Genomic DNA, 12,532 nt, shown 5'->3' on the forward strand with positions numbered 1-12,532 from the left:
TCTCCAGTATCGCGCCCTGGGCCAAAGGCAGGCGCTAAACCACTGCGCCACCCAGGGATCCAACACACCCGCTCTTATTTTAGGTTTCTGACCACCGTGAGGAGGCCAGAATCAGATACAATATGTGCATCCTAAGGCTAAGGAAACTGAGATATACGTGAGATTAAGAGACTTGTCAAGGACCAGGAAGAGGGAAATGGCTTAAGGGGTATGGAATCGCAGTCATCGTCACTCCACCCTTGGTGTCTCGGCTGGGTGGCCTAATTGAACAAGCATGGGCTTCAAGTCAGAAATACCTGGATTTGGGATCTGGTTTCACCTCTTTAACTGGTTGTACTACTTGGGGATACCAACCGTCTTATCTTACCTGAGAGTAGAAGACTCAAGATAGTTCAGCAGAGATGGAGTTTAATAAAATATGAAGCACAAAAGCAAAAATCAACACAAAATAACGAGGGCTTTAGGTGACTGGTAAGAATAACCAGCAATTATTGGCTTGGCTGTATTCTCTCTCCTTGCATATTTCTACATGGGCCTGCTATTCAAATAAAAGTACAGTGTTTGCTACCATATGGAACTGCAAAGTTTTAAAGAGCAAACGGTCAAGTATCAGCAACTCCATATGGTTCCATCTAATTCTTACAGAGGCTTGAAGCTGTCATCTTCTCCCCAGCTTTCATGATGCTTTGATTTTGTTTTTTTGTTTTGGCTTTGATATTGATTTACTTTTTTTTTTCTTTTCTGATAGGTTTCACATACATGTTCTAGAAAAAAATTAAAAGGTTCAAAACACTGTCCGGGACAAATTAAGTCTTTCACTCATCACTGGTCTCTAGTCACCACTTTCTCCTTTTGAAGCAATCACTGACAGAAGGCACGGTGCTTTCCAAAGATGCTTTGTTCATTGACCAGGAAACATTATATATCAGTTGTCTGTTTTCTTTTTACCGTATGTTTGTCTAATACGTACATTTTACCTCTTGACCAAATAAGGCCAAACAAGCTCAGTAGGTATTCCCCACAGATGCATGTAGTTTAGGCGAAGGGAATTAATTTCCCAGTAGAAAATTGATGCAGTATTCTTAAAGGGAGAAGGGATGCGTCAAAAACAACAGATGTTGACTTCTAACCAAAGGCCCCAGGCTGAGAGAGTAGGACCAAACCGGTGTTCCCAGAGCCTCTTTAAAAGCAAGTGCACATAAAATGCCACATATATGACAAATTCTCCCACCAGACTTGGGAGCTCTCAGAGGGTGAAAACTTGAATTTGTTCATCCCTGTACCCACAACACTGTGTACTTAGTTCTTGACAGATAGAAGGCATAAATGCATTCTGAGGGCATAAACCAATATTTTGCTACTAACTGAAAATTTTCTCAAGTTTTTCAGTAAGACCACTTAACATTGTCACCGTATTATCATCCAATGTTTATCTTTCCTACACAGATGTTTTCCCACGTGTAACTTATCTGTTTTGCAATTCTTCTTATTTCTCCAAATCTTAGTAAACAATCTAAATTTCATGTACTTAACTTACGAGACTGCAGTGCTTATTTCTTTTGAATATATGTTACTGGCAATAAAGGCTTCATCTGGCAATATATATGTATATACATATATAATATCTGTTATTTATATAAATATTATATGCAATATAATAGATAATATTTATTTTATATAAATATTTTATAAAAATATTTATATTTGTTATATTGTATATATAAATGCAATTTATACATATAAATATAATTTGTATAAATGCAAATATTTATATTTGTTATAAAATAAATATTTAAATAAATATACGTAGGGGTGCCTGGATGGCTCAGTTGGTTGAGCATTGACTCTTGGTTTTGGCTTAGGTCACAATCTCAGGGTTATCAGATGGAGCTCCATGACAGGGCTCCATGCTCAGTAAAGAGTCTGCTTGATATTCTCACAACCTTTCCCTCTGCATCTCCCCTCCTCAACTAAATAAATCCTTAAAAATAAAATAAAATATAAAATGATGAAATAAAATAATAGTCTCAGAAGCCCAACCATAACTACTGCTGTGAGCTGCAATTAGGCTACTCTGTCAATGAGGCATCTGGTTCCAACCCTGTTGCTTTCACCCTAGGTCTTCAAAATGTAAGCTATAGAGGACAAAAGGGGATCATTATATATGTGGCTAGAACAAGAAGTACACTGTATAGGTTCTGAAACATTTCAGCAATTTCATAAATGGCCGGTAATTCAATACATCAAAACTTTCTTAGTTTCATTTTGGTTGAGCTATATAAAAGAGTTTGTTTCCTACTAAATCACTCATGTCCATGTTTTCCACTATTTTAGTGATAGTTGTTATCATAATGATGATGGTCTCTATAATAATTATATTAGACAAGTTCAACCATTCCTGTAACTAATATTTTTTTACATTAGACAAATGATTTATTTTCAAACAAGCTTTCTTTTAAAATATATTGCTTTTGCATTCTTTTGTTTTTGTTAACTCCGAGATTAGTAAATCATTATTCATGGGTCCATTATTACAGGACCCATGTCATACAGGACTATGTCAGCACGTACTTCTTACATAATGTGCCCTCTTCCCCCCTCACACACACAGTTATGATACAGTTTCATATGCTTATTGGTTATGTTTTAAAAGATAATATAGGAAGGAAAGTAAAAAACTGTTAGCAGTATAGTTTAATCGACTTAAAAGATTAAAGAAAAAGAGTAAAGCTGGTATTGAGTTTAGTGCTACATTCTTTGTTGACTTTAAGCTTGTTTGTTTCCTAAATAATATTTACCTTCAGGGCTGTACCTATTTGTGATTTTGTAGTACATAGAAAATTATTTCTAATGGAAAATCTATTTTATTCTTTAAAGACAAGATTAACAGATGCATCCTTGGTATCACTATATAATAATATATAGTAATCTAGGAGGTACTATTAGATTTTTAAGTGATGATGTAATATAGATATCATAAATTGACCAAAATACATACTTATATGTGTTTGCTTTTCTGTCAGCATATACCTGTGATGGTAAAAAAGAAAAACACAAAAACCCCACATTTTTTAAATAAACCTCCAAGCCCCTGAACAATAAGCAGGAACTTATTTTGACATGTAATTTATCAAGCTGTGAGACTTCTACTACTATAAACAAAACAAGACAAACATAAAGGGTAAAAAAAAACACCAAAAAATGAATAATAAGAGTGCAATCTTGGGGAAATTTCTTTGAACAAAATGTGAATTTGGGTATTTTTGTTGTTGTTGATATAAACTCTAAAGCTGCCCTATAAAATTTAGCCTTTTATTTTTAGGTAAATAATTGAATAGCAGTAATTGGAAATAGTTGCCCTATATTTTCACTAAGTGTAGAGGAAGTCAGCTTTTGACCATGTATTTCTTTGTAAATCCTTTAAAAATGCTGATATTTCTCATAAACCTCTGAAATTAATCCTTAATACTTCAGAGTGCTAAGGCCAGATTGGCATAGGGTTTGAAACAGAAGGAAATTTAGCTGATTTTGAAAGGATTATTTTCTACAGCCTATACCAATGTTCACCACACCAAGTATTTCCTTGATGATGTTTATTCCTCTGTGCTACATAGTCTGTCTTCTGGTTAGATAATCACAGCTTAAAAAAAATCTCCTTTTAAATGATTCAAATCAATAATGCTGACTCTGAATTTGAATCATGTCATTATAGTATGAGGATTCAGCAGAAGGGTAGGGTTCCAACCCTGGTTTTGTTTGTTTGTTTGTTTGTTTGTTTGTTTAATTTGGGTTCTAGCTATCAAAATGTTGCCCTTATTTTTATGAATTCCTTCAGTTTTCTAAATAATAGTCAAAATGGAAAACTAGGACTCTTGGTAAAGCATCAGTTGGATATTATCAGCCTTGGAGAGTTGGTTTCTCACTTCTCAACAATTCAATTTTTCCTCTCCTTCAAGAAAAGAGCAAATAAGCTACCATTTTATGAAAATATTCTTTGTATTTGGAGGATTTTTACTAAATGTATTAGTCTTCTGTTTAAATCACATTCTAATTATGGAAGCTCATGTAATATCCAAAGGTCCCCTCATGGTCATTTAGGATGTTTTGGTGAGCCTGCTAATTTTAAGAATTTAATGGCCCATGATATTTTCTTCAAATCCGCTGTGATCTATGGCATGAGTATTCTGGAAAGACTATCTTTTTTTTGACCTTCCATTCTTTAGAGTTAGCCCAGCAAACACCTGTGTTACACAAATCTGAACACTAGACTGTATAGCCATTTTTAATTCAGTAAAATGAAACTCTTGGTTTATTCAGATTTCATATTCAGATTTGATTTATATGGATGGAGAAGGCAAGAATAAATTGACCTCACTATTAGATATGGAAGTGTCTCAGGAATTTCTCCTGATATGGCCTAATTGTATGCAGTTCTAGATATAAAATGCAACCTCATTAGTGCAGCTATTTGGAGAAGCTAAAGACCCAGCAGTCTGTGCTATGCCCCAAGTAAATGTTAGCAACCTCTCTCAAGAGTTGTGGAACTTACTCTTCGTCAAATGTATTAAATGCAAAAAATAGAAGCAGAAGACTCCCAGAAACAACTTCCCCACTCTGTAATTGGGGATGGGTGTGTGTGCCATGTGATGAGTTTATATTTATTATTTCCTATTTAAATATATTTGTGTTGTAGATGGGTGTGTGTCCCTGTGAGTGGACGCATCAGCGTTCCTTATTGAAACAAACATAAGTCAAATGTAAATATTCCCGAGTCTATTTTTCAGAGAATTCCATTTCTATTTTTTAAAGGTTATATTTATTTATTTATTTATTCATGAGAGACACAGAGAGAGAGGCAGAGACACAGGCAGAGGGAGAAGCAGGCTCCCTGCAGGGAGCCCGACATGGGACTCGATCCCGGGTCTCCAGGATCACAACCGGGACTGAAGGCGGCCCTGAGCCACTGAGCCACCTAGGCTGCCCCAGAGAATTCCATTTTTTGCAAGTTATTCCAAGTAAGCATCAGGCATTGCGGCATGGTGTCTGGCACTACGTAATTCCTTATTTAATAGAAGAACAAGAGAGCATTTACAGTAAAATATTCATAAATTGTCAGCACATCTGTTGTTACTGCCCCCAGGGCCACATTCATTTAAGCCTCCTGTTTTCCAGACATTTTTCTATTTTCAAATATATGCTGCACTTTGATCTGGCACGTAACCAATCAAGCTGCCTTTTATAACCTGGCTACACCTGTTTCGGCAGGTGTGGTAACTAAGAAAGGGCATTTTCAGGATGGAGGGGAAGGACTGCCTGGGATCATTTTGAGCTAGCCATTTCCTCACTGCAACCCAGCAGGCAGTTTGTGGGAATTTCTCATGAAGCATATTAGTAGAATTTTTCACTTTCCTATCAAGGTGGCTTCACTTACAATGAGAACGTCTTCTATAATGTTTTTCCAATGAGTTATCTATGACTCAGAGAGCAGGTATCTTAGAAGAATTATTATTTTTTCTTTTTCGTGACATTTTGACTTCATTTTACCCCCTCTGGATTAATATTGTCATATGTGACTTTGTGTGCTAGTTTTTTTGAGTGTGTAAATGGCTTTTATATTACCACATTATTCAATTTTACATTATTTCATCCATTTATTTACTTATTTACTTACTAGTTTTTGCTGGTGGTGCGTGATCGACAGTAACACTCATAATAGGGCTAATTTTACCTGGCCTACATTTGATATGTTACTCCAAGATCAGGCACATTTCTTTCCTGCTGTAAAGCATGCTTCCAGGTGCTCACAACACACTGAATATCTGCAGCCATTTCATTGCCGCTAGTACATCTGTATGACTGTGCTTCTGCCAGTTGAGTTGTGTGTTTCCTGGGAGTTAGAAGCATTGTTTCAAACCATTTATACCATTGGAACTTTCTATACAATTAGGTAAACATGTAAACCATTGCATGAACTTAAAAGAGAAAATAAAGAATGTGACATGTTTGGTATTTTTGCCCATTAAAAACTCAAATGTTTTGTAATGGTCCTGCAAATTCATGCCACTGTCCCAAATGCTATTTAATTTAGATATGAAACAGTAGAGTATTTGATGGGGTGGGGGTGGTGAGTTGGGAACATCTAAATCCATACAATAGCCAGTGGCCACGTAGAACTCTTCATATTCAAATTCAGATTAATTAGAATGAAATAAAATTAAAAATGTAGTCCCTCAGTTTCTATGTTCAATAGCCACATGCAGCTTGTGGTTACCAGATTGAACAGCACAGACGTCTGTACAACATTTCCATTATCACAGAAAATTCTATTGGACAGCACTGAAGGGAGACTCAATGTTCAGATAAATCTACCATTGTCTAATTCCTTGCTCCAAATGAAAAAAAAATCAAAAACAAAAACTGTGGATGAATAATATCTTTGTGTTTTGAATGATTCATAACTCTAAAAGATTGGCAGAGTGTACATGTATATATTTTAGGTTTAAGAATGTAAAAAGAATATTTTGTGTTTCTCCATTTTAACCCATGTTTCAATTAATTTGTTATTTATTCCTCATGCTACTACCAGATAAAGCACTTTTACTCAGATGTATGGGATAGTGATTAAGCATATCTGCTTCAGAGAGTGGTGATTGTTCTGTGGCTCTTTCACTAATGCCTTGTGACACTCCCGGAAGGTTTTGTTTCCAAACTTTTGTATTTTTACTCACAAAATAGGAATCTTAATAAAACTTTTGTGACAGAGGTGTTATAAAAACTGAGTTAAAGATTGTAAAACACTTGTCTATGACTAACATAGAAAGGGGAATGAATAACTAAAGGATTGCAAACAATTTGAAAAATGTATCCTTTATATTATTTCAGCTAATTCTCAATTAATTGACTTTGTTATTTTAGATAGAAAAGCGGTCCTACAGAGCTACAGTGAACTGCTAAGTTTGATGTTTGGTAATTCATTTCTCCGACTTCAAAATCTATATCATGTTCTTCTTGTGTAACACTTCCCCTCATGAACTACTCAAAAAAAATAAGTACACTACTAAATTATTTTCATTTGAATGAAGCCTTCTGGTTTATTGTTCATTTACAGTTTTTATCAATAATAAACATGATGGCAAAATGTCACGATTTGAGTCACAGAAGCCTAGTAGATCTATTTCACTTGATGTTGCCTAGTCAATAGAGCAACTCAGTTGTGTTTTGAAACAGAGAGAATAACAAAATCATTTTCTTCCAGCTGATCATTCATCAATGAGTTTATGCAAACCTATTTTAGAACAGCAGAAAACAAAGAGAGTTTGAATCCATACTTATCTTAATTTTAAATCATATACTAGCTCTAGTATAAGGCTTTTAAAAAATTTTATTTATTTATTCTTGAGAGACACAGAGAGAGGCAGAGACATAGGCAGAGGGAAAAGCAGGCTCCTTGCAGAGAGCCTGATGTGGGACTTGGCCCCAGGACCTGACGATCATGACTTGAACCAAAGGCAGAGACACTCAACCACTGAGCCACCCAGGTGATGAAAACCCAGGTTTTCTATACCAAATCACCTAGATCCTTGCTGATAAAGACAGATATCTACTATAAGCCAGGTTAATATCACAATAAAGGAAAAGACAAACTCTGCAAGTGGCAGTGTTTGAATGTTGATTTCCTCACTGATACTGAAAAACATAATTTATCCCTGATATTTATGGTTTATACTAGTTGTCTCCCTCCCAGAAAGCTACAGACTAATGAGAAGAGATAGGACTTTCAAAAACCGCTATAATGCATTGAAGATTATGTTAAATCAGTAAGAGACGTGTGAGTTTAAACAACATGGAGTTTGCATTGTATTAGGGGCGTGAGATTGAAATTCATGGAATAAGTGGCCTTCAAGGTAAGTATAAAGACGAAGTAAAATGTGAATTGGAAGAGATAAGAAAAAAGCTGTTCCCTAATGTTTGGGTGAGCTAAATTTTCTTCTCATCACTTCTGACATTGTCTACATTTTTCCTGTATTTCAGAATCTGAGAAATTGAATTTCTCAGATCTCCTTGCCACCAAACTTCTGGTTTAAATACTACCCACGGGAGACCATCACGTGCAATCGGAAGGCAGAAGGTATTTTTCCCCCCACTTTAGTACTAGTGGCTGCAGTAGGCAGGCCCAGTTTATACTCATAGGGCAGTAAGAGCAGACCAGCTAGAAGGCCCCACAGCCTCGAAGTGTGGACTCCTAATGTGGCCTCCCCTAAGGAATGCAGATGCAGGCAGTAGCGCTCATTGCTTCCTATACAGCTCCTGGTCTCAGTAATAACACTCCACCTTTCGACTCTTTCCAACAATTTTATATCCTAGTTATCTTTCTGTTTGAAATGCTTAAGCAGATTCCTGTTTTGCTGATGGAACACTTAATGATGGAGTTAGGGAAAAGAAAAACAAAAAAAGCAAAAGCAAAAGCAAAATCCACTCGTGTAAAAAAAGAAAAATTGGGACATGTTTTGGAAAAAAAAAAAAAAATCCTGGTTTTGCCTAGCAATTAAACTAGAAATGCACTTCAGAACTGTCTTAAATAGATATTGTAATGCTCAACTGTTGAGTTTAAGATTTAGTAGTTTTTGGTCCTACATCTCTGGCCATTTCTTTTTTAGAGTAAGTGCTTCTCATTTTATTAAGCCTCATTTTGTTTAGGTTTAAAAAGATGAGAGCTCATTAAATCTAAGGTAACTCGAATAATATTCAAAGAAATATATATCCATAAAAACAGGAAAGAAAGGGCACCTGAGTGGCTCAATTGATTAAGCATCTGCCTTCGGCTCAAGTCATGATCCCAGGGTCCCGGGATCCAGCCTGTCTTCTGGCTCCCTGTGCTCCTCAGGGAGTCTTCTTCTCCCTCTTCCTCTGCTGCTCCCCCTACTTGTGTTCTCTCTCTCTCTCTCTCTCTTATTCTCTCTCTGTCAAATAAATAAATAAAAATCTTAAAAAAAAAAAAAAACAGAAGAGAAGATAACAAATTAATGCCTATGATTTAGCTCAATGAGTTTATATACTGAAGTGTGGACACAGTACAACTGGCAAAGTGTCATAAGAAAATTGAAGCCCAGAGATGTGAAGGAAATAAATGTTGATTGTAAACAAAATTTAAACAATATAAAGTGAAATCTCCAGATAATATTCACAGTGGTTTGTGGGTTAGGTAGGGCAAAAAGCCAAAGTAAGTAAAAACATTCCACAAAACTTGTTTTGGTAAGAGACAGCTATAGATACACATTAACATTTGATGTTTGAAAAAATACAAGTTGAAATGTTTTATGTATTTAGGGATACAAAACAAAAGATTAGAAGAGGGAGGTATACCAATCAAACTATTAGAATGAAAAATCAATTCAAAGAGCACTCAGCACTTGCTGAGCCACTAACAATAAGACATGGCAAATAGAAAACACCAAGTAAGTATCAGTTGGGATAGAAAAATATTATGAGTACTCATTACAATTGTTAATAAATTAAAACCAACATTTCTCAGATTAAATAAAAACAGAACAAAACAAACAAAAAATTCACAACCAAATTCAAGGCCAAATGGCCTAAATCTGTAAAGAGATAAAATATATATTGCTAGAAACAGCAACATACTAAGATGATGCAAAATCACAAATATGTGTGCCCCTAAGGAAAAAAAAAATCCTTAAAATTACTTTAAAATTTAAAAAGCAAGAGCTAAAATGAAAAATTGAAATCTTTAGTAAGATATCTTATTGCATTTTTTTCAGAAGCCAATAGCTCAAATAGAATAAAAAAGAAACAGCATATTAAATATCTCAATAAAACAACTGAGTCATCAACTGTAGTAGTAGATATGTTTTATTTTAAAACAAATAGAAATTTCACACTTTATAAAAACATGAAAACATTTTTGATACGTTTCAATTAACAACAATCTATGCATTTAACAGATAGTTACCAGGTATGTTCTATGTGCCACATACTGTTCTCTTTCTGGAGAAACTAATTATATTATAACTTTAATTTTAATAAATTATTAAATAAATAAATTATGACAAATGCCTTGGTAAAAGATCGGAAAAATGTGACCTACTTTACATTTCAAAGGGTTCAATCTACAGCAGTGGATCTTAAACACAATTTTAACATAAAAGCTCTATAATTTTTTTTCAAAATTATATAAAATGTAAACTAGAATAGAAAAATATGAACTAGAATATAAAATATATAAACATATATAGACTAGAATATTTAGCACTTCTCCATAACTTAGCTCAATTATCTTATATCGCAGGCAAGAGATACAATTTTTCTGACTGACTTATTGGAAGAAGGAAGGAAGGAAGGAAGGGAGGATGGAAGGAAGGGAAAAAAATGTTCTGTCCTTGATTTCTCATGTAGAACTAAAGACGAGTAAACAATACTTAAACAGATTAAAAATAACATAGAGACATTGATAAAAACTTCTATGGTGTTGTATATACAAAGCCAATATATTTTTAGAGGTAAACTTTCTTCAATACACTATTTTCCTCTTCCTTGATGACTTTAGAATTTAACCCTCAAAAAAAGGCAAAATATTGTTTGTTTTCAATATTTACAAATGAAGTTAACTACTTATGGAGTAGAAAAGAGATCTCTTTTGGAAGTTAATTAAAATATGTATTTTCTTATATAGCGGCATGATTGAGCCATTCCAGTTCTTGATCTTCACCCTAGATATATGGTCATAAATATGAAGACAGGGAAATATTTACAAGAAAGATCATTCTAGTATTGTTTATAATGAAAAATTAGAAGCAGACTAATGCCTTTTAGTAGGTGGGTGCTTATATAAGTTATGGCATTTTCTTATCATAGAACAGTATGTAGCAATTAAGAATGAGGAGTAAAATGGAAAGGTCTTCATGACATATAGAGCAGTCTGTTTCACATAGTTTACCACTATTTAAGTTAACATAGGCACATATGGATATGTGTAAATGCATGAAAAATGTTACAGTGGATAAACACCAAACTAGTAACAGTAGTTACATTTGGAAAGTGATCTGGTATAGTGGCATAAGAGAGAGAAGAGTCGAAGGGGAAAGGATTTAGGCTTTATTTAGATTTAGGCTTATCTAGAATACTATTTTTTTTTTCTCATCCTATCATTCTCATAGGAATGAGGCACTCACAGTATAGAAGGAACTAGAACAGACTTGTCAAGTATAGTTTCAAAGATTAAAAACATGACTCTCCTACAAATATAGAATGGACACATGTCAGCTGTTTTATCAAACTCTTTAATGAAAAAAGTAATATGATAAAGCTGGTTTCAAAATTCTTTGAGGATTGAGGTTTATATGGCTATCAGAAAATATATTTTTAATATGGATATTAAAATAAAGTTAAATTATATACAAAATCGATGAACGTCCTATAAGGCATTCGTTAAAACCACAACCTTTGGAATTATTTTATTCTACTGGGTAGAAGTCTACAAATAACATGGAACTCCAATCAAAGAGCAAAACCAAACACATACATTCACTAAGATTAAACAGTTCTTAAATGTGCTTGTAAAATAATAAACCAACATAACATTAAAAGTATGTGCCACACCCTTTTTTGCTTATCTCCAAGTTTTGGATTACTTTTTTTAATAAAGCACAGAAAAACAGTAAGATGCTGCACCTTTAAGAATGGTATTTGAAACAGACATTATTTTAATCATGTTTAGGGAAATGTGATTAATTCCAGGAAAAATCATGATAGAAGTATCCAAATACAGATGGTGGAGATATATCAGTATAAAAAAATATATTATCAATTGTAGAAAATAAAAATTCATCCCAGTTGATGTATAAGCCCTGATACAAGAAAATACCCACTCAAATGCCAACAAGGACATAACAGAAAAACATAAAAGTTTTCAGAGAATATTAGAAGAAATTGCTGTTAGCTACATGTAGCTCCTTTATTCCCAGTGAATGAGATTACTGTCATTATGGAATCTATTCTGTATGTTATTTTTAGTTTATACATTTTCACAATGAACCTAATTATATAGTTGTTGGGGCCAGGCGGGAAGGGAAACTCCTCAAGATGGCGGATACTCCAAAATGGCTGAAGTTCCTGTCACCACCTCCACTTGGGATGACAGCTTGAGCAGACCCTTACACCTCTCCTTTGGACTTCCTCAACCGAACCCAATGCCCTTCAAACCCCAGAGGAGGAAGTCACCTTTGACTGGTCGAATTGCAATCCTTCCTTTGCATAGTGAGGGTCACTCTGACTGGTTGGATTGCAATCCTTCCTTTGCATATGAGCCAACCAATAGGAAACCGTTCTGCCTTACAACGTTATGTAAACCCCCTACCACCTTGTCTTGGGGCGACTTCCTCGACTCACTCTCTTTCCCCCGTGAGTCGGGGAACCTCGCCCGAGGGTGCCTGCAATAAAATCTGTTCTTGGACCCTCGCTTGCCTTGGCGGTCTCATTTCCGTCTAGTTACTAAAAAAACTTAACAATAGTAAAT

The 12,532-nt window shown here is 34.7% G+C and overlaps 1 long non-coding RNA gene across 4 annotated transcripts in view; it reads right to left on the minus strand.

Annotated features, from left to right (window-relative positions):
• Positions 1 to 7,092: 7,092 nt before the first annotated feature.
• LOC111096439 overlaps positions 7,093 to 12,532 on the minus strand; it is an 88,606-nt gene continuing 83,166 nt past the window's right edge. For all 4 annotated transcript variants that reach the window (XR_005360460.1, XR_005360461.1, XR_005360463.1 and 1 more), the window contains one exon: positions 7,093 to 7,285. This is a non-coding gene — a long non-coding RNA (uncharacterized LOC111096439). The remainder of the gene's footprint in view (positions 7,286 to 12,532) is intronic.

Source organism: Canis lupus, chromosome 6 (assembly GCF_011100685.1).
Source record: "Canis lupus familiaris isolate Mischka breed German Shepherd chromosome 6, alternate assembly UU_Cfam_GSD_1.0, whole genome shotgun sequence".
Taxonomy (NCBI): Eukaryota; Metazoa; Chordata; class Mammalia; order Carnivora; family Canidae; genus Canis; species Canis lupus.